This window comes from Mauremys reevesii, linkage group 14, assembly GCF_016161935.1.
Source record: "Mauremys reevesii isolate NIE-2019 linkage group 14, ASM1616193v1, whole genome shotgun sequence".
Lineage (NCBI taxonomy): Eukaryota > Metazoa > Chordata > Testudines > Geoemydidae > Mauremys > Mauremys reevesii.
Genome location: NC_052636.1, coordinates 12,785,071 through 12,812,720, shown reverse-complemented (window position 1 = coordinate 12,812,720; position 27,650 = coordinate 12,785,071). Strand labels below are relative to the sequence as shown.

At 50.9% G+C, this 27,650-nt stretch overlaps 1 long non-coding RNA gene, 1 other non-coding gene and 1 pseudogene across 2 annotated transcripts; 1 reads left to right on the top strand and 2 right to left on the bottom strand.

Moving 5' to 3' along the window:
- The window catches only part of LOC120381498, a 384,534-nt pseudogene that overhangs the window by 26,171 nt on the left and 330,713 nt on the right, over window positions 1-27,650 (top strand).
- TRNAV-AAC lies at window positions 8,441-8,513 on the bottom strand. The gene has a single exon. It is a non-coding gene; the product is annotated as a tRNA-Val (tRNA).
- On the bottom strand, window positions 17,658-25,152 carry LOC120381630. The gene is made up of 3 exons (XR_005588108.1): window positions 25,099-25,152; window positions 18,128-18,244; window positions 17,658-17,720 (listed from the first exon to the last, which is right to left on the bottom strand). It is a non-coding gene; the product is annotated as an uncharacterized LOC120381630 (long non-coding RNA).

Here is a 27,650-nt window from a genome sequence, read left to right as displayed (position 1 = left end):
CTCCCTTTTTCAGCCTACCCTGATCTTGGCATTTTCAGTGAGAACTGCCCCTGGCCCACCAGGTCACACTAAGCACTGAAGTTAAATTAATAGAATGTTTTTTTATGACCAAGTCTTATGAAATCAACTGAATTCCTTTGTTTTCCTTCATCTGAGCAGGGTTTCTAGTTTTCCAACGTGATGTGATCTCCCAGCTGGAACAAGGGGAAGAGCCATGGGTCCCAGACCTCCAGGGTTCAGAGGAAAGAGAGATCCTGAGACCTCCCTGCACAGGTGAGGAAACATTAAAAAACCTAAGAAACTGTAAGTGCCTGAAGGAAAAATCTGGAATGCCCAACAAAGCCCTTGGGAGGTCTCTCAGTTCATTATTGTCCCTAGCAGGGGTCGTATCCTCAGGGTAAATATAGCTCATGGCTTCCTATAGATCCTAGCAGACACCAGGCAGTAGCTTCCTCCCTTCCCCCTGCGTATTTGGATGGGATGTGAAGGCTGAATTCATCCCCCTCCTCTCTCCTATTTGGGGGAAGAGTTTGGGGGAGTTCAGCTCCTGATTTTTATTTGACCTGTCTTCAGCACTTGTTTTTGTTTGGTCTTCCCCTTTCCATCCCTGTTTGAGGTTTCTGTCTCTATCACAGCAGGTGATGCAATGGCATGTGAGAAAGAGGAGCAGAATTCTCAGCCTGAAAATGTTGAGCCAGTGGGTAAAAACAGAGCATTATCTCAAAGATGGAAAAGGAATGTGTCCAGGAGTCATGAGCAGGGAAAATCCTGGGAGATTCAGCACAGACCAAAAACAGATCAAGGAAACCAGCCAGAGAAGAAAGTCAATAAATTTATTTCCTGTTGGGGAACTCAGAAGGTCCTCATGGAAATCACAACACAGCAGGATATCCTCAGGCGAAAGAGAAAAAATACATGCAGGGAGTGTGGAAAAACCTTCTCTCACAGCTCAGCCCTTTCTGTACATCAGACAATCCACACAGGGGACAGGCCCTATGAATGCACTGAGTGTGGGAAAACCTTCAATCGCAGTTCGCACTTTATTAGTCATCAAACAATCCACAGAGGAGAGAGGCCCTTTGAATGCCGTGAGTGTGGGAAATGCTTCACTAGCAGATCAGACCTTTCTAAACATCAGAGAATCCACACAGGGGAAAGGCCCTATGAATGCCGTGAGTGTAGGAAAACCTTCAATCGCATTTCACACCTTATTAGGCATCAAACAATCCACAGAGGAGAGAGGCCCTATGAATGCCGTGAGTGTCGGAAATGCTTCACTAGCAGCTCGGCCGTTTCTGTTCATCAGAGAATCCACACAGGGGAGAGGCCCTTTGAATGCAGTGAGTGTGGGAAACTCTTCACTAGCAGCTCAAACCTTTCTCAACATCAGAGAATCCACACAGGGGAGAGGCCCTTTGAATGCAGTGAGTGTGGGAAAAGCTTCACTAGCAGCTCAGACCTTTCTCAACATCAGAGAATCCACACGGGGGAGAGGCCCTTTGAATGCCATGAGTGTGGGAAAAGCTTCACTCAAAGATCAGTCCTTTCTAGACATCAGAGAATCCACACAGGGGAGAGGCCCTTTGAATGCCATGAGTGTGGGAAATGCTTCACTAGCAGCTCAAACCTTTCTAGACATCAGAGAATCCACACAGGGGACAGGCCCTATGAATGCACTGAGTGCGGGAAAACCTTCAATCGCAGTTCGCACCTTATTAGGCATCAAACAATCCAGGGAGGAGAGAGGCCCTATGAATGCAGTGAGTGTGGGAAATGCTTCACTAGCAGCTCAAACCTTAGATTTAATTTACCTTGGTTCCTCAACTGTTGCTACAGCTCTAGTACCCATCAATCCAAAGACTGAGAGAAATGGAGAGTTCCAACCATTGTCCTTTTAGTATCTTATTGTTCCTCTCTCTATTTTTTGTGCTGGCCTTTCTATTCTATCATTTTCTGCCTTTGTTTAGTTGGTAACAGTTGGTTTCCATCACTCACGTTTGTTTGTTTAAATCTCTATCCGTTGTTAAATAAATTTTTTGCTTGTTCGATAACTGGACTCAGGTGCTGTGTGAGATACAGTAGCAATGGTCCACAGTAAAACTAGTAACCTGGGATACTTGGGGAAGACAGGATCTGGGATTTCACCAACTATCTGGTGATCCGGGCTGGACCCCAGAGGGGGACACATTGAAGGAACTCAAGGGTTAAGGTGGCTGCTGTAGCTCAGAGGAGGGTCCTTGAGTTCCAGCAGGCTGGTGAGTTTGGTCACTAACATCCAGCTGCCAAATGCAAAACTCCCTCTTCCTTGTGGCAGGTGGCAACAAGGAGACTCACAGTCCTCAGCACCCTGAGAAGGGTCACAGTGTGTCTCTGTGTTGATCCACCTGTCAAATTCACACAGGGAAAGCTCCCGATAGCACAAAACTCTGCCCTATGAAATCATGGAACATGTGCTCTTTGCTCTGTGAAAGCATGTAAAGAATCCAAGCGCTGGAGGACAGGGTTTGGGTCCAGAGTGACCTAGACAAATTGGAGGATTGGGCCAAAAGAAATCTGAGGAGGTTCAACAAGGAGAAGTGCAGAGTCCTGCACTTAGGACGGAAGAATCCCAGGCACTGCCACAGACTGGGGACTGACGGAGTGAGGGGGGATTTGATAGCAGCCTTCAAGTACCTGAAAGAGCAGCTGTGTGGGCTTTCTCCTGGCCACTTTTGCTGGGCTGGGCAGGCAGCCTGGAGGCCTTTCTAGAAGAGAACTGGGAACTGAGTTAGAAAAACCAATGTGAAAACCAGAACCTCAGGTTTAGACTCATTTATTTATAATATTAAATCTTCAATTCTAGTGTCACAGTCAATACAATTGCTTCAGCCTGATAGTTGCCCAAAGGGAAACTTAACATCTCTCCAAGGGGAGTGGAGAGAAAACACTTTTCAGAGTCCAAGAGAGACAAGGCGGGTGAGGGTAGGAGCTTGCAGAGGACCAACCTCTGTTGGTGAAAGAGACAAGCTGTGGAGCTAACCCCACACACTTCTTCAGTTCTGTGTAGCCTGGAAGTTCGTCTCTTCCATAACCAGCAGTTAGAACATAAGAACAGCCACACTGAGTCAGACCAGTTCATCTAGCCCACTCTCCCGAAAGTGGCCAATGCCCGGCGCCCCAGAGGACCCCTGGGACCAACATGGATACAACACCACCACCAACAAGGTTAAAAGTCAATGCACGTGGAGAAGCATCTTGTGTTTCATTCCTTATGTCCTAGTCCCATCATGTGGCCATTTCCTTTTCTTCCTTTCTGTTAAAAGCTTTGGTGTTTTGCACAGAAACATTATTTCCCCAGGAGAGACCCAGGAGTGGGGGCTGCATTCCTGTACCAAACAGTCACTGGAAGGGGGCAGACAAAGGCCTTTAGGACGAGGCGTCCGTCACTGTCAAAAATCATCTCCCTCCTGCAGGTCACTGGCAGCCTGAATTGTTTGTTATCCTCCCAGAGTCTGGGGGTAGGAATCAGCACTACCCAGCCCCTCCGTACGTAGCAGGAACAAACAGAAACCTGGTCTTTAAAACAAGCTGTCCCCTTCCTTCTCAAGGAAGAGTTTTCTGTGCTTGAAGTTGAGCTTCAGTTCCCCTCTCCTGGGGCGGGGCTGGTGTGGGGCCAGCTCCCAGTGAGATCTGTTTTCACCATTGCCCCCTTTCAGTCACTCTGGGATCCTAACTCTGCTCCCAGCTGTCAGGCAGCTTCCAGCCCATCCACCCTGCTCATTAACTCTGTGGTCATGTGTCACTCCCTCTGCCAGCACACAGAGCCTGCAGGAAAGCTACTCCTGCCAGATGCATTGGTATAGTGGTGTGCATGGGTGCTTTCTAAGCAATTTATCTGGGTTTTATTCCCAGTCAATGCAATAATGGCTTTTCTCTTTTGTTGTTTCCTCATCTGGAAGTGGTTTAATTTCAGTCACATTGTGTTACAATCACATTATCTATAGAATGAAACAATAAATGTGTCAAAGTCCAGCAGGTCATACAGGATGGAGGCACACAAGGGGCTGGAATGTGTCATCTGAGAAAGACAGAACACACGGAAACCTGCATCTCCCATCCCCTGGCCTTGCGTGTTATGATTCCAGCTGCGTGAGCTGTTTGTAGGATGTTCCAGCATGATGGGGACATGAAGTTTTGAGTCAGTTTTTGCTCCTGCAGTTTCCTTTGCTGTTATAATTATAATGACATGAACAACAGGGAGTCAAAATAAACATAAACCCCAAATTGCAATACAGGTGGGGAAAGAGACGATCACTGTTAAGCCAAATACGTCAAAATAAAAGTTAATACTAAAAAAGGGGAGGGGGGAAGAGATCAGGTATGTGGAGATCCCCTTGATATTTCAGTGCACATTGTTAGAATCAAAGTTCAGACTTGACACTGGAAAACTACCTGTCTCTCTGAACACCTGTGATGAGCAAGATGGAGTTGGGACACCTGTTCTGCTTCAATCATTTATTGTCTCTCTGTTCTCTCCTTCTCCCCGCAATTCCTCATCTCCAATGTCTCTGCCTTTCTCCTCTTGCTCCCTCTCCCCTGCCCTTTCCAGGAACTCACAGTCTACAGCATTTAGGACAAGCCAGAGCTCCCATGTTCTGCACATGAGCCTGTGTCAGAGGACGTGTGACCCAGGTCAGAACCAGTCACCGGATCAATATGACCCTTTATGGGAGACTTCTCTGCCTGCTCTGCAATTTACATCTCCCCTTTTCCCTCCACCACCCACAAACAGGGTGGGGTACAGCTCTGACAGAGGCCTAACAGGAGAAATTTCAGCCCAAAGACAAATTTGTGTGAAATGTTGAGAAATGAAGAGCCCCCCAAATCCCCAGAACTCTAGTGTCACCCCCATGGCACCAGCACAGGGAACCCAGTGAGATGGGGTTACAGAATACAAGGGGGGGAGGCAGCAGGGAGAGAGGTGACAGGGAATCTCTCTTTTTCTTTCTCTCGTCACTTTCTGTTCTTCTCTTTCCTTCCAGGAACTGCAGTCACAGCAGGGAGGGGTTTGTCTCCGTGTCTGTCACGGAGGTGGTGGAAGTGACAGATTCTGTGACTTCCTGCAACCTCCGTGACTTCTGCAGTGGGCACAGTGGCTGACTCCAGGGCCACTCAATCAACTGGCTCCAGGGGCTGCCCAAGCAGCGGCCAATGCGGCTGGCCCGGGGACCACTTGACCAGTGGTCCCGAGGGCAGCAGGAGCAGCCACAGCTTGGTGGCCTCTGGCAGCACTTCTGGGGTGGCCAGAGCAGCAGCTGGCCCCCTGGGGCTCCCCCCTGCCCCAGCAGCAGCTGGAGTGGCAGCGACTCTCAGGGCTTCTCCCCTGGTAGCTGGTGCTCATTAGCCATCAAATAAATCAAAACACTTCCCCCTGCAAGTGGATTTAGCCCGGGACCCTCAGAGTCAGCAGCTCTTACACCCACTACTGAGCTCTCTGGTCAGGTGTCCTAGTGCCGGGAGCCTCCGATGTAGATCCTAAAATAGCGTTTTTGCACCAGGGGGGCTGAAATTTTGGACCAGACATTGTAGCTCCACTGTTATTTTACTGAATTGCTTCAAAACAGCAAGTGTAGAAAGTGTCCTAAGTGCCAGGCTCTCTGCCATGGAAACAGCTGCCCCTGCTCTGCAGGAGTCTCTGCGTTCCACCCAGCAACGTACACACCTGCTCCGCACTGAAGGGGGGTCAGACAGTGACGGTAACGCAAATCTTCAGACTATTAACCCAGGTCCCTTTCTTTAACCCAGGACATGCCAGTCACCTGTTAGCCATGGCGTTATCTTCATCTTCAAATACCTCTCAGGACATTTAACAGAGGGAGTGAACCCCCCCAAATGGCTCCCTGTTGAGGCGTTGTACCGAACCTGCCCCTGGAGACTGTCTGGTTTTATACTCTTAGAGCTTTTTCTCTTCAAACCCCTTATTCCAATCTCTGGGCCAACCTCCGCATTTCAGAGTTTAGAATTTACTCTCATCACCCTCCTATGGCACTTTCCATGTGAATTGGGCAAAGCAAGTGGGGGAAGCTCCGTGGCTAATGAAAACCAACGCTCTGGGTGAGGCCTGAACTCACACCCACAGCTGTATTTCCCCCTGCATGAGCCACTATAGGTGCTTCTTAGACAAACTTGGGCTGTCGGTGGTTATGTGTGTCTGTGCTTCACCACTTTGGCTGCTCTGTGAAAAGCTGATGGTTCAAACAGAAGCTGGTGGGTTTTTGTTTTGGTTTAAGCAATTAGAGTCTAGTACATTTTAACAGGAAGAAAATGTCCTATTCTGGTCTAGCCCCATTTGACTCCTTCTGTCCATCTTCTTCCTTCGCCCTCAGTGTCTCTCCTTCCCCATTGGGGACATGCAGAGATGAACCCCAGTCAGTCTGTGTCACAGAGAGTCTGTATCTCCTAAGGAATGTGGGTGAAGGATTCCAGCTGAATTAACTCCACTCACCTGGGTTAGAAACATTTGTTTCTTTCGAGCACATAGTGGGAAATGGGACATTAATTCAGACCCAGGAGGCAAGGCAGAGGCTTCATGCTCTTGATCTCCATGAAGGGAGAGAGGATCCCCAGGAAGGAACAGAGCTTCCTTTAGACTCAAGCTGGGTCTCCTGGAAGTTGGAAAAGACCCTTGGTCACTGAGGATCTCATGGGATCGTGCTGCTCCAGAGGCTCGAGAGTCCTGGGTGCGGGGAGGGTGTCACTGCACAGTCTGAAATGGAAGGGAGGACCCTGGAAGGGACGGGGAGGAACAGAAAATGGAGAGGAATGAAACAAAATAAACGCCTCTTCTCTCTCCCCTCCCCAACCCAGCAAGAACTGTTATCAGTGGGGAAACTCCCCACGATGAATGGCAGAGACCACAGAGACATTTGCCTCATGCTGAGAAGTAAGGTGACCAATCACCAAGTGTGAAAAATCAGAGACTTTCCCCAGATGCATTGGTGGTATAGTGGTGAGCATAGCTGCCTTCCATGCAGTTGACCTGTGTTTGATTCCCAGCTGATGTGATGATTCCTACACTGGGAATTGGTTTAATTTCAGTCATGTTGTATCAGTTTATCAATGGAATGAGAGAATCAGTGTCCCAAATCCCAACAGGTCATTAAACACCCAGTGGAGGAAGAAAGGGGTGGGACTATATAATGAGCAGTTGGAGTCATCCTGGTATTACAGTGCTTGGTTTATTTTATTTTTTTAATTTCCTTTACTTCCCTCTCCCTTTTAGACTCAGAGCCTTTAAGATCAGAAGGGACCAATGTGATCATCTAGTCCGACCTGCTGCACCTTGCAGGCCAAAAGACCCCACCCACCCACTCCTGTAATAGACCCGGGAGGGGAGGCAGCTCTGTGCACTGCCCCTACCCCAGGCAGCACATGGAGGCCCTCTGCTCCCCTCCCCCAATGGGTGTGCAGAGATGTGCCAGCAGCACTAAGGTGGCTCCCTGCCCACTCTACATCCGCCCCTCCGTGCCGCTCCCAGAAGTGGCTGGCATGTCCCAGCATACCCTGGGGTGGGGGGGAGTGTCTCCACGTGCTGCCCCTGCCCCGAGCACCGACTCTGCAGCTCCCATTGGCCAGGAACTGTAGCCAATGGCAGCTCTGGGGGCAGCGCCTGCAGACAGCATCACATGGAGATCCCCTGGCCCAACTCATCTAGGAGCTGCTGCCGGAGGGTTGTGTGTACCGGTCACTTTGGGAGCTGCACCACCCCTCCTGCACCCACCCCCACCCCCAGCGCAGAGCCCACACCCAAATTTCCTCCCAGTGCTTTGCTTGTCTTTCTTTCACCAGAACCATCCTTCTTCTCCTGGGCTGCAAGTAGCCATCCCTGGGAAGCCAAGAGGCAGGCACAGGATTCTGCCAAGTAAGTGTCCCACAGCGCCGCGATGGACGGTGCGATGAAGGTAAGTCTTCCTGAGGCAGAATGAACTGCAATGCAGCGACCACTGGCCAGGCGGTCGGGGCGAAGGGCATTCACTGGAGGTACAAGCTTGTGAGTGACTCCTGAGCACAGGGCCCCTTCCCCTTTTAAGGACCTGCTCCTCATGGCCTGCGACTGGAGATGACTTGGCTGCATCTGGTGGGTCACACTCCACCTTGGGCAGTGTCCATGCAGTGTCCCTGCTCTGGGTGTGTGAGTGCTGCCTAATGAGAGTCCCAGACACCTTCTCTATCTAGGAGCTCTTCTGCTCTTTCAGCTGTTCAACCAGCCCCTTCATCCCACAAGCATTGCAGGAGGGAGCGGGAGGGGGAGGGGGAAAGCCACTTCACAGGCATTCAGATCGGGAGAGGAGACAAAAATGGTAATGGGGGAAGTATAACAGACCTATTGAGCATAGAAGTCACTGCTGCTCCTACAACAGCAGGGACAGGCCACTAGGAGCTGGGAAAAATTAAGCCCTCATGTTTCTGCCTGGTTTTGAACCAGGGACCTTTTGCGTGTTAGGCAAACGTGATAACCACTACACTACAGAAACTCTGTCGCAGTGCTCTGCCCCTCCCTTCATAAGAACATAAGAACGGCCAGACTGGGTCAGACCAAAGGTCCATCCAACCCCATATCCTATCTGCCAACAGTGGCCAATGCCAGGTGCCCCAGAGGGAGTTAACTTAACAGGTAATGATCAAGTGATCTCTCTCCTGCCATCCATCTCCACTCTCTGACAAACAGAGGCTAGGGACACCATTCCTTACCCATCCTGGCTAATAGCCATTAATGGACTTAACCTCCATTAATTTATCTGCAAAAAGAACAAGGAGAACATGTGGCACCATAGAGACTAACAAATGTATTTGAGCATAAGCTTTTGTGGGCTAAAACCTACTTCATCGGATGCATGCAGTTAAAAATACAGTAGGAAATATATATACACACAGAGAACATGAAAAAAATGGGTGTTGCCATACACACTATAACGAGAGTGATCAGTTAACGTGAGCGGTTATCAGCAGGAGAAAAAAACCTGGTGTTGGGAGGGGAACAGGAGAAAGGACAAAGGAAGCAAGAGACGAAGAGAAAAGAGGGATCAGACAGTGGATGGAGCAAGAGGTGAAACAAAAAGGACAACCCCCAATGTCCCCAGTGATTCTAAGGGACAAAATCCAGGTGCGGAATGAAATTCTGCCACCTTAAACTCGTGTTTTCCATGCCTAGAATTCAACTCTCACCAGATGGATCAGACTGAACAGGTTTCACACCTCCAGGAGGCTCTTACCTTCTAAACAGGGACGGCTGTTTTCCAGTAAAATCACTGAAAGGGAAGGAGAAAACTCGAAAGAGGTTCCTCCTGGCGCTCACGTCCGTGAACCCGAATACTTAGTCCTCAAAGAGAGACCCGGAGAAGGAGACTTGCTGAAGCAAAGCCACAGGGGTCTCTGAGGTTTCCCTGGCCCCTCGCCCCTGTCCTGCCTGGCTGATGTCAGCATCTCTCTGTGAGGTCACCACCTCCCCACCACCTTGGACCAATAGTCTGAGGTCCTGCAAAAGGCCTTTGTGATGTCACTGCCACACCCCTCCCTTGCTGTGCCAATGTCCTGCCCCTGGCCAGGCTCTTTGGAGGTTTGAGCTACTCCCTGTGGATCACCCCACTCAAGGAGCGTTCGTTCTAGGCAGCAAGCCGGCTAGACAGGAAAACATCAGACGCTGCTCCCAATGTTACGCTCAGTTTGTCAGAAATAAGTCGACTTTATGGCCAGAAGAGACCATTAGAGCATCTAATCTGACCCCCTGCATATCACAGGCCTCCTGTATGACACAAGAGCTACTTTTGGGGCAAACACATTCCAGAAAGGCATCTAGTCTTCATGAAATGACATCAAGAGTTGGAGAATCCACCACTTTCCTTGGTAGCTTGTTCCTGTGGTGAATCATCCTCACTGTTGAATATTTGAGCCTTAATTGTAATATGAATTTGTCTCTTTTCACCTTCCAGCCACTGGGTCTTGTTATGCTTTTCTCTGCTCGATTCAAGAGCCCTTTAATAACCAATCTTATCTCTCCATTAAGACACTTCAATACTTCAGTGAAGTCACCTTTCAATCTTCTTTTGATCAGCTAAACAGGTTGAGCTCTTTCAATAGCTCCCTAGAAGGCATTTTTCTCCAGCCCTCAGAACATTTGGTGGCTCTTTGCTGTCCCAAACTCTAATTTCACAACATCTTTTTCAAACGAGGACACCAAAACTGGAGGCAGTATTCCAGTATCAGTCTCACTGATGCTGTGTCACCTCCTGTGACGTTACTGACATAATCTGTAACTGTATAGATCACCGTTGCGACTGCTGTTCTATATTTGCAGCCAATATTGTAGAAAGGTTGTTGTGTAAGGGGTCTATGGAGAGGTTCTGATTGGCTGATTATAATGATGCTATCTCTAAATGTGTATCATTTTTGTAGTTGACATTATGAATATTGGTTCTATGCTGCCCGTATTTCAAAGTTGTGCTCTGCTTAAAGGGAACACCTGAGAGATGATGGTGTCAGTTCTGCCTAGCCTGCTTGATGCAGGTTAGGCAAATGTGAGAACCACTATACTACAGAAAGTCCATTACACTGCCCTGCCCTGCCCTCAAATTCCCTGCACTTTGGTGGTGCTCACCCTGGCACACACTGATGGGCGAACCTGGAGAAACTGGCAGCAGCTCTTTGATGGGTCAGCTGGAAGAACAGAGGACTGGAGCCAGGGATCAGGAAGTCGTCCTTACATCACCTTTGTGACTCTAGCTTGAAGGGGAGCATCTTTTTCTTCCCCTTGCTGAGAAGCAGCAAGTGAAAAAAGAAAGGTCTGGTGGGCCAACTGGGTGCAGAAGCCAATGCTGCCTTTTCCTGCAGTGAAGCCCAAAATGAGGGACTTACATTGAGTAAAGGCAGTGTTGTGCTTCCAGGAAAGAGCCCACTGCTGCAGCAAGAGGGATAAAACAGCCTGCTGAAGCCTGGGATTGAACCAGGGACCTTTAGTCTAATGCTCTCCCAACTGAGCTACTTCAACACCTGCAGGGGGCCTTTTTGGGCTGCTGCTTCTCACCTTCAGGTTTATTCTCCATAAACCATCTCTCCAGTCAACAATGGCCAATGCAAGACGGACATCGCTTGCTATTTTAGCCCTTGGAAACGTCATTAACTAGTCTCTGGATCTCTTAAATGCTGTGCTTCAGTTCATGGGGGAAAGGCAAGAGAAGCGACCTTTGACCAGGGAAAGCAGGAGTTAGGGGTTAACATCCTAACGCTGTTTGTCTCCGACTGTACAACTATTTAATACCGGCCCACCCTGTGCTGGTGAGTGCTCCATTTCTAGATGTTAGTACATTTCAGTTACTGTCAAAATTAAAAGTTTCTATATGGTTAAAAGAAATGATTTTTTCATTTGCTTATATATGGCATGAATAAATGCAGATTTACACATCCTAGCATGAACATTTATTGTCTTATATGATAGAGAAAATCCTGCAACCAGATTGTGCATCAAAATCATGAAATGAGCTACAAATGCAATAAAAATAAGGTATTCAATGGTTTAACATATGGAGCGGGGGTGGGGGGCACTGAAGACACGTCTTGCCTGGGACGCCGCTTGGTCTAGGGGAGGCCCTGTCAGGGAAAACAGGAGCTAGTCTCACACGCCTATTTCCAGGCTGTAATCTGTGGGCGCCCTGCTCTGGGGGAGGGATCGCAGCAGCCCAGACTCAGGGCTGGAACAGGCCCCGGATTGAGGGGGTGGCTGCACGGTTTGCAGCGCTCTGATGTCTCAGACAATGTGTCTTTCCCAAAGCCTCAGATCTGTGTCCCCAGAAGGCTCCTGCGCTGCCTCCGCTCCTTTCATAGTCTATAGCAAGGAGCAGCAGCAAGGGTCAGGGATGAGCCATAGGCACTCGGTGGGGGGGCAGAGGCTTCAGGAGGAAACCCAGCCCCCAGAACAGAGCGGGATAGGAGGCTTTTTCTCTCTCCTTAGCCACGGGCTATAGCTCCGAGAGCTCTGTGAAATGCCTCCCCGCCCACAACCTGGGGAAGGGGAAGGAGTCCCAGGTTCTAGCTCGATTTGGAGGAGGATCACTGGACCCTAGAACCACTCGCTGCCCTTTCGCGGAGAAACCTGTGATGCCCAGAACGGGGCTGAGATAAATGCTGACAGGAGTCTGGAATTGCTCCCCTGGAATAGCAGCAGAATTGGGCAGCTGGAAATCTCCCCAAAGGAGCTGAAGCCTTGGTGGGTCAGACATAGATGCCCCAGGTACTGCATGGGGGGCTTAGGTTTGTTTCTGGACAAGAGCAGTGAGAGTTTTATTGCCTCAACATTTCTGTAGAAAAATTCAGACCCAAAGTGTGTCTGGTGGGGAGGTCGATAGCGGTTTCTTTGGGTTTGATTTAGTTTGTTTTCTCATTCTCATTGTAAAAGCCCTGGGTCATTTTGATGGGAACAATGTTTGTGGAAGGCCAAGGACAAGTAAGAAAAGTTAAAAATCTGCGTTGGAGTGAGGGGGTCTGTGTGGGCCAGGGCAGGGGTGGAGATTTTCATGGGGAGGGGTTAGGGGATAAACGAGAGGGTTTTGCGGGAACACAGGGGGATGTTTTGCAGTTTAACCTCCCCACTTTCCTGTGCTGCTGCCCAGCTCAGACCCCACTGACACCCCTGTGACGAAGTGGGAATTTTCTGGATGTTTTGTTTGCATCTTGTGTGTACCTCAGTTTCCCCATTTGTTGCACGATTATCTAGGTTAAAGGTCCAAAATGTGGGGTGCACCCTGCCAGGGGGATGGAGTAACATTCAGGGGGATGCAACTGGGCCCGGGCCAGCCCCTATGGGGGTGCAGAGGGGGAGCCACCCAGCTCTTCTCTTGGCTCCAGCTCTGGCCCCTGCCTCAGCCCCCTTACCCCTGTCTGTGTCCCTTCCCCCTTAGCTGCGGCCCCACTCCCAGCCACGACTCGGGGGGAGCATGGACAGGGGTGGGGGGCATGACCCTGAAGTGCTTTGGGACCACGGATCTCTGTGGTGGGACAAGGGGGTTAAATCTTGGCAGAGACCCCCAAAGGGCAGGTGTGGCTGCTGTCGAGCTGCCTGGGCCCAGACAAAGGCCACAAATTCTGTCTCCTAGCAACCGATGGCCGGGGCGCACCTGCTGCAAGAGGCCAGCTGGCTGGGAGCAGTCGGAGAATAAAGAACGAGCTGGAGGCCAGGTGAGCAGGTTGCCAGGGAAACAGGACAAAGGACAGACGAGGGGCAAAGGGCCTGGCTGAGTCGGGCTGTTGGGAGCAAGGAGTCTGCTGGTTGGGGACTCGAGGGGAGAGCCCAGGCTCTGAGTTCGGGGTCTCCCCAAGATGGATGTTGCTGAATCTTCCTGCTTCCTGTGCGAACACAGAACTTTCCCAGGCTGGATTACAGACCCCTAATGAACCTTCTGTTGTACAGCGCTGGCTGAGAGTCACTGGTGACTGTGGAAGTTGGGGTGCAGGACTCCCCTTCGGGGGGGGGGGGGTGAGGCTTTCCCAGGTGTCCGATTCAGGTGGACTCACTGCAGGAAGCTCCTGGTGTGGAACAGGGGGGCTGAAAGGTCCAAGGTCAGTCCCAGGAGGTGCTGAAGCCAAGGAGGCTTCCCCCAGTGAGAGCGTCCCCTGGGGGGAGTCACACTGAGGAGGCTCCTGCCTGGGTTTGACTCCGAGCTGTTCCAGAGCACGGAGCCTGTGTGCCCGTCACAGCCCCCCAGCATGTGACCTACAGGCTCCACTCTGGCAAAGCTCCCTGTAAATGAGAGACAAACTCCCCCCTTCTCCCAGTTACTCTCCCCTGCCGAGAACCCAGAGCAGCTCCTGCCTCGCTGGGTCTCCTGCCAGCCACAGCTGGCCAAGGAGCCGCTCCCCTGGGTCCCTGTGCAGGGGCAGTGTCAGTTCCGACCTCACGAGTACAGTGGCGACGCTCCCTGCCTGTCATGGGGGGGGGGGCGAGGGCTTGATTCCCTGAGGAGAAAGCTGGGATTGTGACACCCATGTATGTCTGCAGTGCAATTAAACCCCACAGCTGGCCCAGGCCGGCTGACTCGGGCTTGCCAGGCTCGGGATCCAGGGGCTGGAGCCCAACCACTGGGACCCTCCCCCCTCGCTAGGTTCAGTGGCCGATATACTGAAGATGAGTTTGTAAGTGGGGAATGTGCACTGGGTGCTGCCACTGGAGAGACACTTCCCAGCAGGAGCCCCACCCCGTGAATGTGATCTACTCTAAAAACATGTGATGACAGAAAGTCAGCCTGGGGCTCTGGATTTATCATCTCGCAACGACTCGATTCAACTTGCTCAGGTTAGAAAGAAATTTGTGTTTTTTTATTGTGAGCCTGAAAATTGCCTCCAGTGTGAAAGTCAGAGTGGGATTATTTCACGCTCACGCACCTTTATCACTAATGAAGGAGTAAAGGAACGTGCAAACCAACGAAGCCTTAACATGTCATTTGCATCCTCAAGCCTGTCCCTGTGGCAGGATCTCAAGGACAGACAGAAATGTTACCCGGTGTCAGGAGTAAAGAGGAAAGCACTTCCCCTCGTGTATTTCCCCAGGCTGTTGTGCAAGGCAGCAGAGGCGCTTTAGGGCATTTTCTGTCACTGATTTTTTTCATGTTGGTGTGGGAGGAAAGACTTAGACCTGCCCACTTTGTGACCCTGTGAATGTGAAGTGACCAGATGATGAGTTAACAATGATGCTGTTGCACAGGATTTGATTGGAACTAGAAAACAAAAAGCCCTTAAAGTGGAACTCTTGGGTGAATAGAACGAGCTGATTTATAGTCAGCTTTGAAAGGCAATAGACTGTTACGTCGGGCAGAACAGCCTGGTTTGGTTGGTTGGTTGTTGTCCCTAATAAATTGCAGAGGGTTCAGAGAAGAGCCACAGGAATGATTAAAGGCTTGAGCAGGGAGAGGAGTTTAAAAATAAACCGAACCTTCCCTGCTCCTGCCAGCTGTGATTGCTGAGGACATTTTCCTTCTCTACTCCAGGGTCTCTCTTCTGCCAGATTATCAGCAAGTCAGGCCCCCTGCAGACTATGGCAGAGCAGTTTGGTATTAAGCTACAGGACTCACAATGTAAGAGTGCAGCTGCTGTAGCACCTTGACCAACCATGGGCTAAATCCTGCAGCCCTGGCAGCCCAGGATAACCTCCCACTGATGGTGATGGGAATTTAGCCTTTGTAACGATCTGCTGGTACCCGAGGTCTCAGATGTGAATTAAACTGGGGGCAGACACAGCTCTGTCCAAACAAGTGAAGGATGTAAGTGAAAGAGCAAAGCTGGCCCTGGGGAGCTGCTGCAGTCCCATCACCACAGCTGGAAGGGAACAGAGGGAAAACAGCTGGAGCAGCACAGAGAAAAGGAAGTTTGTCAGTGAGATCAGTAGCAATAAATGTGAACTGAAGGAGTGCTTTCTCCTCTGTGCCGACAGGTTTGAATTGTGTTACTGTACTATGAGATAAAGCTTTACAATATCCTGCTCTAATTTCAGGATGGGTCTGTAACCATAATTAGTCTCTGTAGAAGTGGGACTTTCAAAATTCCCAAGGAATTTAAGGGGTGGGGTTCACGGTTGGTCACCTGAGGGAGTGCAGTAGAATTCAAACCAAAGACCAGAGAAGCGAGAACAGGGATTGTGGGATACCTCCCGGAGGCCAATCACAGCACTGTAATCGACCAGGGTGTCTACACTGGCACCATGGGGCTGTAGTCCCGGTGCAGAAAGCTGTACGCCTCTCGTTGGGAATCCCTCTGATTTACTGTTTTTACAGAGGGTGAAATGACAATTTTTCCTATCCCTGCCCTGTTCCTGCTCTTTGTATTAGTTCAATATATTTTAAGTGAGAAAAATGGTAGAAAAAAATATCTGCTCTCCAACACAACTTGAAACAACATCAGAGCAACTGGGAATGAAACAATTTATTTCCAAAAGGGGAACTCGATGACTAACAATGGCTTTGAAATGGGGGAACAGTATAACCGTGATGCTCAGGGTTTGTTTAGACTAGGAAAAGTGATGGAATTTAGGTCAGTTGAAGGGGAAAGCTAATGCCAACCACTGCACCTGGGCATCTGTTCTACAACTATAATTGTCTTTTTACATCAAGATCACTAACTTGAGCAGACAACGCCATGTACAGCCCTAGTGGATGTAAGGCACAGATACTTTTTGCCTCACTGTACCTTGTTGGGATCAAACCTCCAGGAGCTGATGAACATTCCTGGCTCAAAAGGAAAGGAGTTGATAGAAAAGATCACACTGACCCCAAAGAAGGGTGAGCTGCAAAAGGCAGAAGCAGGTAACTCATCTGGGGGAGCTGAGAGACCACGGTGAAGATGGTGCAAAAATCACTATGTGGGAATTAGGAAATGTGATTTTTTTTTTAAATTTTGCCCAGGCCTAGTAAAGGGATTTATTACAGTTCTCTCTCATGTGGATTTTCTGATGTCTAATAAGGTCTGAGTTCTGATTGAAGCTTTTCCTGCCAGGGGCGGCTCTAGAAAATAGGCTGCCCCAGGCAGCGCGGTGTGCTGCGCCGCCCTTCCTCGGTCCCGCGGCGGGTCCCCTCTTCCCACGGCTCTGGTTGAGCTCCCGCGGCAGGTCCACCGGAGCCCTGGGACGAGCGGACCTGCCGCAGGCATGACTGCGGGAGCTCCACCGGAGCCGCGGGAACAGCGGACCTCCCGCGGGCACGGCTGCGGACGGTTCGCGGGTCCGGCGGCTCCGCTTGAGCTGCCGCAGTCATGCCGGCGGGGGGTCCAGCCGGGCCGCGGGCCGAGCGCCCCCGCCCCAGGCCAGCCTGCGGCCGGTCCGGTCGTCCGCGGCGCCCGTGGACCTCCCGCAGGCATGACTGCGGCAGGTCCACCGGCCCAGCCTGCCGCCCCCTAGATTTGGCCGCCCTAGGCAACAGCTTGGTTTGCTGGTGCCTAGAGCCGCCCCTGTTTCCTGCACTCAGAGCACGTGTAGGGCGTCTCCCCTGTGTGGATTCTCTGATGTCTAATAAAGTTTGAGCGCCGCTTGAAGCTTTTCCCGCACTCAGAACATTTGTAGGGCGTCTCCCCTGTGTGGATTCTCCTGTGTGTACTCAGGACAGAGCTCTGATTGAAGCTTTTCCCGCACTCAGAGCATGTGTAGGGCGTCTCCCCTGTGTGGATTCTCTGATGTCTAATAAGGTCTGAGTTCTGATTGAAGTTTTTCCTGCATGCAGCGCACGTGTAGGGCTTCTCCCCTGTGTGGATTCTCCTGTGTGTACTCAGGACAGAGCTCTGATTGAAGCTTTTCCCACACTCAGAGCATGTGTAGGGCGTCTCCCCTGTGTGGATTCTCTTATGTCTAATAAGGGTAGAGCGCCGATTGAAGCTTTTCCCACACTCAGAACATTTGTAGGGCGTCTCCCCTGTGTGGATTCTCTGATGTCTGATAAGGGCAGAGCTCCAATTGAAGCTTTTCCCGCACTCATGGCACATGTAGTGTGTCTCTTCCAAGTTAATTCTGTCACTTGTTATAAGGTCTGAGTGGCTACTAAAGTTTTCCTCTGGCCTCTGCTGAGTCTCACAGGCTTTTGTTTTTTCTGCGAGTGGACAACTCCCAGAAACATTCCCTTTGGATCTTCCTGATAAAGTTCCATGTGGTTCTCCTTGCTCAGCATCTTCCTGCTGGGGTTTCTCCTCCTCATTCTGACTCACCATCCCATCACCTGATGGGAGACAGAGAGAATCCAGACACAGGTCACTCCCTTTGCCGGAAAGAAAGAAAATCTCAGAGAGAGGAATGGTAAAAGGGATGAACAATCCAAAATAAGTGTGGGAGAGATCAAACCTATCAGGTGCTGATTTTCCCCAAACCCTTCCACAGAAGAGAGAGGAAGGGATCAGTTTTGGTCTGCATCTCACAAGAACACTCGGGGGAAAGCGAGACTGGGGAGGGACCTGCTGCCAGTTGTCACTCATGGCTTCCTCCTATTCTGACTGACATCTGCCATAATGATTCCACATCTGCAGGGAACAATCCTGAACTTGGAGAGCTCACAGGATCTTTGTAGGGCATCCCGAATGTTTTCTGCATTCCCACACAGTTTTTGAGTTGGTTTAACCAATTCCTCACCTGTGAAGGCAGCTCTTGGAAGCAGTTCTTTCTCAGAGCCCTGGAGGTCTGGGACCCACGGCTGTTCCCCTCGTTCCATCTGTGAGATCACATCAGGTTTGGAATTTGGAAACCCTACTGCAGGTAAAGAAAACGAGGGAGGTCAGTGAAATTTGTGGGATACTTGTCACAAAGAATATTCCATGGTTTTAACCCCCAGCTCATTTTTAAGCAGTAACATCCCAAGGCCAGCTTCCTTGGCTCAAAGTGGCAGGAGAGTTATTATGATTATAAATCATATGCATTACCTTAGTGCCTAAGGACCGACTAACAGTGGGTCCCCATTGTGCTCGGCAAAGTACAAACAGAGAACAGTAGATGGCCCATGCCCTGAAGAATTTACAATCTGAATAGACAAGACAGACACAGAATGGGGGAAGGGATAGACCCCACTGTTAAAATAGAAATATTCAGGCCTGCCTGTAAAGTCTATAGTTTAAGAACTTAGGTGTATTTTTTATCACTTAGCTACTTACAGGAGTATGAAAACAAAGTATCAAAATCACTGTCTGTATTTGTAAGGGCCTTCTCTTACTGTGACAGTCTGAGGCCTTGTTCTTAGGCTAAGGCCTTTGGCTAAGCAGCAGGGGCAGCCATAAGCTGGGAAGCGAAGGGTCACATCCTCACATCCCAAACCCGTCACACTGAAAAAGATGGTTACTCACCATTGTAACTGTTGTTCTTTGAGATGTGTTGCTCATATCCATTCCAGTTAGGTGCGCGCGCCACGTGCACGCTCGTCGGAAGTTTTTTACCCTAGCAACACTCGGTGGGTCGGCTGGGCGCCCCCTGGAGTGGTGCCGCTATAGCGCCAGATATATACCCCTGCCGACCCGTCCACTCCTCAGTTCCTTCTTGCCGGCTACTCCGACAATGGGGAAGGAGGCGGAGGTGAATGGATATGCGCAACACATCTCGAAGAACAACAGTTACAACGGTGAGTAACCGTCTTTTCTTCTTCGAGTGATTGCTCATATCCATTCCAGTTAGGTGATTCCCAAGCCTTACCTAGGCGGTGGGGTCGGAGTGAGACGTCGCAGAATGCAAAACTGCTGAGCCAAAGGCTGCATCGTCTCTGGATTGTTGGACCAATGCGTAGTGTGAGGCAAAGGTGTGAATCGATGACCAGGTAGCCGCCCTACATATTTCCTGGATGGGGACATGAGCCAGGAAGGCGGCAGAAGAGGCCTGCGCCCGTGTAGAATGGGCGGTGAGATGGCTAGCGGGAACGTGAGCCAGTTTGTAGCACGTTCTGATGAAGGATGTTACCCAAGATGAGATCCGTTGGGAAGAGACCAGCATGCCCTTCATGTGGTCTGCCACCGCTACAAAGAGCTGAGGTGAACGCCGGAAGGGTTTTGTTCTCTCTATATAAAAGGCGAGAGCCCTACGGACATCCAAAGTATGTAGTAGTTATTCCCTGCGCGATGAGTGCGGCTTTGGGGAAAAAACTGGGAGGAAGATGTCTTGATTGACATGAAAAGCAGACACCACCTTAGGGAGGAAAGAGGGGTGTGGCCGCAGGTGCACCTTGTCCTTATGGAAGACGTATAAGGGGGATCAGCCGTCAAGGCACGAAGCTCCGAGACTCGCCTCGCCGAGGTGATAGCGCCGAGGTGATAGCGACCTTTCTTCCAGGAAAGGTACAGCAGGGAACATGTGGCCATAGGCTTGAAGGGGGCCCCCATAAGCTTGGTCAACACCAGGTTTAGATCACAGGTGGGGGCTGGGTGATGGACTTGGGGGTACAACCGTTCCAGTCCCTTAAGGAACCTGGAAACCATGGGGTGAGAGAAAATTGAACAGTCACTTTCACCTGGGTGGAAGGCGGAAATAGCTGCCAGATTAACCTTTATAGAAGAGACCGCCAGGCCCTGCTCTTTGAGAGACCAGGGACAATCCAGGATAGTAGGGATGGAAACCTGTCCTGGGACCAAGTTACTCTGATCGCACCAGTGTGAGAAACGCTTCGACTTGGCGAGATAAGTCGTCCTAGTGGAAGACTTCCTACTTCCCAAGAGGACCTGTTGTACCAAAGCAGAGCAGCAGAGCTCGGATTGGTTCCGCCACGCAGGAGCCATGCAGTGAGACGAAGGGACTGCAGGTCTGGGTGGTGAAGCCTGCCAAAGTCCTGTATTATGAGGTCCGGCCACAGTAGCAGGGGAATCGGATCCGCCACTGAGAGGTCGAACAACAGGGTGTACCAGTGCTGCCTCGGCCATGCTGGAGCAATGAGGATCAGGTTGGCTCTGTCCCTGCGGAGCTTGAGAAGGACTCTGTGAACAAGGGGAAACGGCGGAAAGGCATAAAATAGGTGCCTTGTCCACAGGAGGAGGAATGCGTCTGAGAGGGAGCCTGGGGAGCGTCCTTGGTAGGAGCAGAACACCTGGCATTTCCTGTTCTCTCGGGAGGCAAAGAGGTCTATGCAGGTAAAGCTCCACCTCCGGAAAACGGAATGGATGATGTCAGGACGGATCGACCATTCGTGAGACAGGAAGGATCTGCTGAGGCGATCTGCCAGAGTGTTCTGGACTCCTGGGAGAAAAGACGCTACCAAATCGATTGAGTGGGCTATGCAAAAGTTCCACAGGTGAGTGGCTTCTTGGCAAAGTAGGGAGTAGCGCGCCCCGCCCTGCTTGTTTATGTAATACATGGTCGTCGTGTTGTCTGTGAACACAGATACACAGCGGCCTTGTAGATGGACCCGAAACACCTGGCATGCTAGACGGACTGCCCTCAGCTCCCTGACATTGATATGCAGGGTCAGCTCCTGGGGCAACCAGAGGCCTTGAGTGTGAAGGTTCCCGAGGTGGGCACCCCAACCCAGAGATGATGGGTCTGTGGTTAGTGCCACCGAGGGTTGAGGAGGGTGGAACGGCATCCCTGCGCAAACTACAGTGAGGTCCAGCCACCAAGTGAGGGAGTCGAGAACCGTCCTGGGGATAGTGATCACCGAATCTATATTGTCTCTGTGTGGACGGTATAGAGAAGCAAGCCAGGTTTGGAAGCACCGAAGTCGCAGTCTCACGTACTTGGTCACAAAGGTGCAGGACGCCATGTGACCTAATAGACTGAGGCAGGTGCGCACCGACGTTGTCGGGAAGGATTGAAAACTTCAAATGATCGAAGACATTGACTGAAAACGTGGCAGAGGAAGGCAGGCCCTGGCCAGATTGGAGTCCAGAACTGCTCCAGTAAAGTCTATTCTCTGCGTTGGAGTCAGGGTAGACTTTTCTACATTGATCATGAGGCCGAGCCTCCCAAAGAGGTCTTTGACGACACACAGGTGCTGTGATACTTGCACCTGGGAAGTCCCTCGAATGAGCCAATCGTCGAGGTACGGGTAGACGTGTATTCAACGACGGCGGAGGGAGGCAGCTACAACGGCCATACATTTGGTGAAGACTCTCGGGGCCGCGGAAAGACCAAAGGGAAGCACCGTGAACCGGAAGTGCTGTTGGTTGACCACAAAACGGAGAAACCGTCTGTGCGGCGGGTAAATGGCGATATGGAAATACACGTCCTTCATATCGAGGGCGGCATACCAGTCTCCCGGATCCAGGGATGGGATGATGGTCCCCAAGGATACCATGCGGAACTTGAGCTTTATCATGAATTTGTTGAGTTCTCGCAGGTCGAGGATCGGTCGTAGACCACCCTTTGCCTTGGGGATTAAAAAGTAGCGGGAATAGAACCCCTTGCCCCTCATGCCCTCTGGCACCTCTTCTATGGCTCCCAGCGTTAGGAGCGCCTGAACCTCTTGTAAGAGGAATTGCTCGTGAGAGGGGTCCCTGAAGACGGACGGGTGGGGAGGGTGGGATGGGGGTGGAGAAACAAATTGGAGGTGGTATCCTGTTTCCACCGTGCAAAGGACCCAACGGTCGGAGGTGAGCTGGGACCATGCAGGGAGGAAATGGGAGAGGCGGTTGAAGAAGGAGGGAGAAGGATCCGGCAGGGAAACTGGTGGGCCGTCCTCAAACATCCCATCAAAAGTTTTGTTTTGGCCCCGTAGGTGGTTTAGGGGGCGCTTGACTTTGGTTTCCCTGAAGGCCAGACTGTCTCCACCGATTGCCCCTGCCGCGCCGTCTGGTCGTATTCTGGCGCGGTCTAGGCTGGTTATAAGGGCGGTATGGTTGGGGCCAGAAGGACCTATGTTGGGTCACCGGCGTGTGCATACCCAACGAGCGCATTATGACTCGATTGTCCTTGAGGCTCTGCGCAGATCCGAGAAAAGGCCCTGGCCCTCAAAAGGTAAATCCTGAATTGTCTGCTGCAATTCTGGGGGAAGGCCTGAAGCTTGTAGCCAGGAGATGCGTCTCATCGTTACCCCGGACGCAAGCGTTCTGGCTGCTGAGTCCGCTGCATCCAGAGAGGCCTGGAGGGAAGTTCTCGCCACTTTTTTACCCTCCTCTAGTAGGGCCGTAAACTCTGCGTGGGACTCCTGGGGAAGGAGTTGTGCAAACTTCCCCACAGACACCCACGTATTAAAATTATAACGACTTAGGAGGGCCTGCTGGTTTGCCACCCTAAGTTGGAGGCCTCCAGCCGAGTAGACCTTACGGCCTAGGAGGTCCATGTGCCTCGCCTCCTTCGCCTTAGGAGCCGGTGCTTGCTGGCCATGACGCTCCTGTTCGTTCATGGATTGGACAACCAGGGGGCAGGGAGGTGGGTGGGTGTAGGACCATATATTTCCCCTTGGCGGGGACCATATATTTTCTCTCTACTCCCCTAGCTGTAGGTGTAATAGAAGCTGGGGATTGCCAAATTGTGTCTGCATTGGCTTGAATAGTGCGGATGAATGGGAGAGCCACTCGAAGGGGCGCATCCGCCGATAATATGTCTATGACAGGGTCCTCTATTTCAGCAACCTCCTCCACTGGCAAATTCATGTTTTGTGCTACTCTCCGCAAGAGGTCTTGATGGGCCCGGAGGTCAATAGGCGGAGGACCAGAGGAGGATGTTCCTGCCACTGCCTCATCAGGAGAGGAGGAGGAGGAGAGGCCCGGTACCAACGGATCCTGAGGTGGGTCATGGACCGGCAGAGCACCATCTGCATCTGGTGGAATCTCAGGGTCTGCAGATTGAAGTGGATCCTCGTCCGTGCCCGCGGGAGGAGGATGGCTTACAGTCGCTTCAGGAACCCTGTGCTCTGAGGGGCCGGAGCGTTGAGCCACAAGTGGGGCACCTTGGGCCTCGTGATATGCCCACGGAGTCCAAAAGGCCCATTGATGAGGACCTTGCTCCTGGCTTTGTGCCTCTGGATGGTGGCACGGAATATCAGATGCCCGGTCCTGGCGGTAAGAAGCACTCCCAGGCCGAGACGATATTGATGTGTGTCTCGAAGGACACGGCGGGGCCGAGAGACCCTGGTAAGGTACTGCTGTTGCTGACATGCGGTCATGGGGCGGTACCAGTGAGCGGTACCAGTTTTGTCGGTGCTGCGAACGAAACCGGGACCTTCTACTGTGCCAGTGCCGGGAGGTCGACCGGGATCTCGAGTCCCTGTGCCGAGAGTGACTGCGGGACGCACGGTACTGAGATCGGTACCGAGAGCCGGATCGGTACCGGGAGTATCTGTCCGGTGATCGACATCTTGAACATCTCCGCGAGTACGACCAGTACCGCGATGGAGAGCAGTGCCGGGACTGCGAGCGGTGCCGGGATTGGGAACGGCGGGAGCGGGAATGTCTCCGAGACCGAGACCTGGAAAGACATCTCTCCGGTGGACCAACAGAAGGAGGCCTTATGAGGGCCGGCTTGCCGATGGATTGGATAACCCACACCGGCAGTGCCGGGGGTTGAGGCTGCATTGACTCCATCAGCATGATGAGCTCTCTTGCCATTGAGAATGTCTCCGGCGTAGAAGGGAGAGCGAGCTCGATCACAGCGTCAGCCGGGGAGCTATGTGGCACCGGACTCAACAGCCCTTGCGGTACCAGAATCGACGGTGCCGCGCTAGGAGCAGCTGCCAACTGCGGTGCCTGTGTTGACAGTGCCGCAGCCGTTACTGGGGTCTGACGGACGGACTTTGATGCTTGCCTTTGCGAGGATGGGGTCGGAGCAGTACATCGTTTCCCATCGGGAAAGGGAGCGGTGCCGAGAGCCGTGCCGCAGATGTCAGTGCCAGGAGTCCTTCTTGGTACCAGAGCGATACGGTGCTGAAGGTGCGCTCCTCACCGATGCGGTCTGTTGGGCGGTCGGTGCCGGCACCGTGGGACTAAAGGCCGATTCCATAAGGAGCTGCTTTAGTCGGAAGTCCCGCTCCTTCTTGGCTTGAACGATTTGCAAATTCGGCACTTGTCTGTCAAGTGGGATTCTCCTAAACACTTTAGGCAGGAGTCATGAGGATCCCACACCGGCATCGGCTTCTAGCACGCCGAGCAGGGTTTAAATCCCGGCGCCTTGGGCATGAGCCCGCACCGGGTTGGAGGAAAGGGGGCTACTCCCCCAATCCCCCGCTTAACTATATACACTAACTATGAAAAAACGTACTAAAACTAACTATAACTACAAGAGCTTGAACTATATACACGATAAAGGGTAAATAACTCCAAGAAGCTAGGGATGTGGAGGTCAGCAAAGCCACTCTCCACAGTTCCAACGACCGTCACGGGCGGTAAGAAGGAACTGAGGGGCGGATGGGTCGGCAGGGGTATATATCCGGTGCTATAGCGGCGCCACTCCAGGGGGCGCCCAGCTGACCCACCGAGTGTTGCTAGGCTAAAAATCTTCCGACGAGCGTGCACGCAGCGCGTGCACACTTACTGGAATGGATATGAGCAAGCACTCGAAGAAGAACTATATTTACCCTGAGGATATAACCCCTGCTAGGGACAATAATGAACTGAGAGACCTCCCAAGGGCTTTGTTGGGCATCCCAGATGTTTCCTTCAGGCACTTACAGATTCTGAGGTGGTTTAATGTTTCCTCACCTGTGCAGGGAGATCTCAGGATCTCTCTTTCCTCTGAACCCTGGAGGTCTGGGACGCATGGCTCTTCCCCTTGTTCCAGCTGGGAGATCACATCATGCTGGAAAACTAGAAACCCTGCTCAGATGAAAGAAAACAAAGGAATTCAGTTGATTTCATAAGACTTGGTCATAAAAAAACATTCTATTAATTTAACTTCAGTGCTTAGTGTGACCTGGTGGGCCAGGGGCAGTTCTCACTGAAAATGCCAAAGTTAGGGCAGGCTGAAAAAGGGAGAGCAGATGCTCCCAAAACTGCTGGTTAACACTGAAGTTAAACTCACCGACCAGTCACCAGCTGTGCTTCTGATCCCCCACATGGGTTATCGAGAAGCTGAAAAAAGAAATCACACGGCCCCCTTTATTCCATCCCAGTTCTCTGGCTCCTAATCAGCAACTAAGTCCAGTACAGTGAGAGGTTATTTAAAAACTCTGCTCACATAAACAAAGTGTTCCTCTGACCCCAAAGGGTCACCCACATCACCAGGTCAGGATAGGTTTGGATATTACCCAAAATTCCATCCTTCCAGCCAATCCTTTAGCATCTAAACTAAAGGTTTAAACGAAAGAAAGACAGAAAGACGTTAAATGGGAAAGCAGTCAGATACATTCCAAAACTGATATATCAGGTTAGGTAATAATTGGAGATATACCAATCTCCTAGAACTGGAAGGGACCTTGAAAGGTCATTGAGTCCAGCCCCCTGCCTTCACTAGCAGGACCAATTTTTGCCCCAGATCCCTAAGTGGCTTCCTCAAGGATTGAACTCACAACCCTGTTTTTAGCAGGCCAATGCTCAAACCACTGAGCTATCCCTCCCCCCATTCTTAGTAGTATTGGTGAGTTGTTGGCTTGAAAGTCCATCTGGAACACATCCACAGATTGGATGGGTCATTCAGTCCTTTGTTCCAGAGTTCAGTTTGTAGAGAAGTTGCTCCAGAGGTAGGAAGGGGGATTGCAGATAAAATGGAGATGATGCAGCTGCCCTTTATATTCCTTTTGCCATGTGGCTTGTACTTCCTGTGTCCCAAACACAAGATTCACAGCATGTGGCATGGAAAAGCCTTGGAGTTCTCAGTAGACAGGCATACCCTGACATGTCTTGCTGACTCAATAGGTGTATCCCCTTGGTCCTTTCCATGGGCTCATTGTACAGCTGATGACCCTCAATGGGCCATCAAACAGGCTAGGCAGTGTTGATGTCAATATGTCTGGGGGTGTCACCCAGAAACACTGCACAAGTCTGGAAATACAGAATCATAGAATCTCAGGGTTGGAAGGGACCTCAGGAGGTATCTAGTCCAACCCCCTGCTGAAAGCAGGACCAAACCCAACTAAATCATCCCAGCCAGGGCTTTGTCAAGCCTGACCTTAAAAACCTCTAAGGAAGGAGATTCCACCACCTCCTTAGGTAACCCATTCCAGTTCCTCACCACTCTACTAGTGAAAAAGTTTTTCCTAATGTCCAACCTAAACCTCCCCCTCTGCAACTTGAGACCATTACTCCTTGTTCTGTCATCTTCTACTACTGAGAACAGTCTAGATCCATCCTCTTTGGAACCCCCTTTCAGGTAGTTGAAAGCAGCTATCAAATCCCCCCTCATTCTTCTCTTCTGCAGACTAAACAGTCCCAGTTCCCTCAGCCTCTCCTCATAAGTCATGTGCTCCAGCCCCCTAATCATTTTTGTTGCCCCCCCGCTGGACTCTCTCCAATTTATCCACATCCTTCTTGTAGTGTGGGGCCCAAAACTGGACACAGTACTACAAATGAGGCCTCACCAGTGCTGAGTAAAGGGGAATGATCACGTCCCTCGATCTGCTGGAAATGCCCCTACTTATACAATCCAAAATGCCATTAGCCTTCTTGGCAACAAGGGCACACTGTTGACTCATATTCAGCTTTTCGTCCACCGTAACCCCTAGGTCCTTTTCTGCAGAACTGCTGCCCAGCCATTCGGTATAGATATAGTTATAGATATACCCTACATATCTATAACTCACAATACAAAGGTGATACAAACATAGAAACAATATTATCATACTTGGCAAATCATAACATTTTCACTGACACCTTACATGGCATATCTAGCACGATTCATTGCAATTTTATCAGATTATATTATTATTTTATTATTAATACCAAAGTGTCTCACAATTCCATACAGTGTCACACTTGATAAACCAGTGAATTCCCAGGACCAGTACCCCAGGTCCTTGAAGATGCTGAACACTATGCTTATGAGGGATTGAAATACCCACATATCTGCTGGGAACACACACACAGACACTGTGTCAGTCTATACCCCTGTGTTCACTCTTCTAGAAAATTATGATCAATTTTGTACACAGTATGGATTGTGAGGTATCATTTGAAAACGCGTAACCTACTGAATATTATCCTACTGTTAAAATGTGTAGTAACACTGTATGTAAAGTTATGAGATTTTACTGTATGATATTACTGAAAAAGTTACAATTCTGGGGAACACCCACAGAGCAGTTCCTCAGAGACAGCAA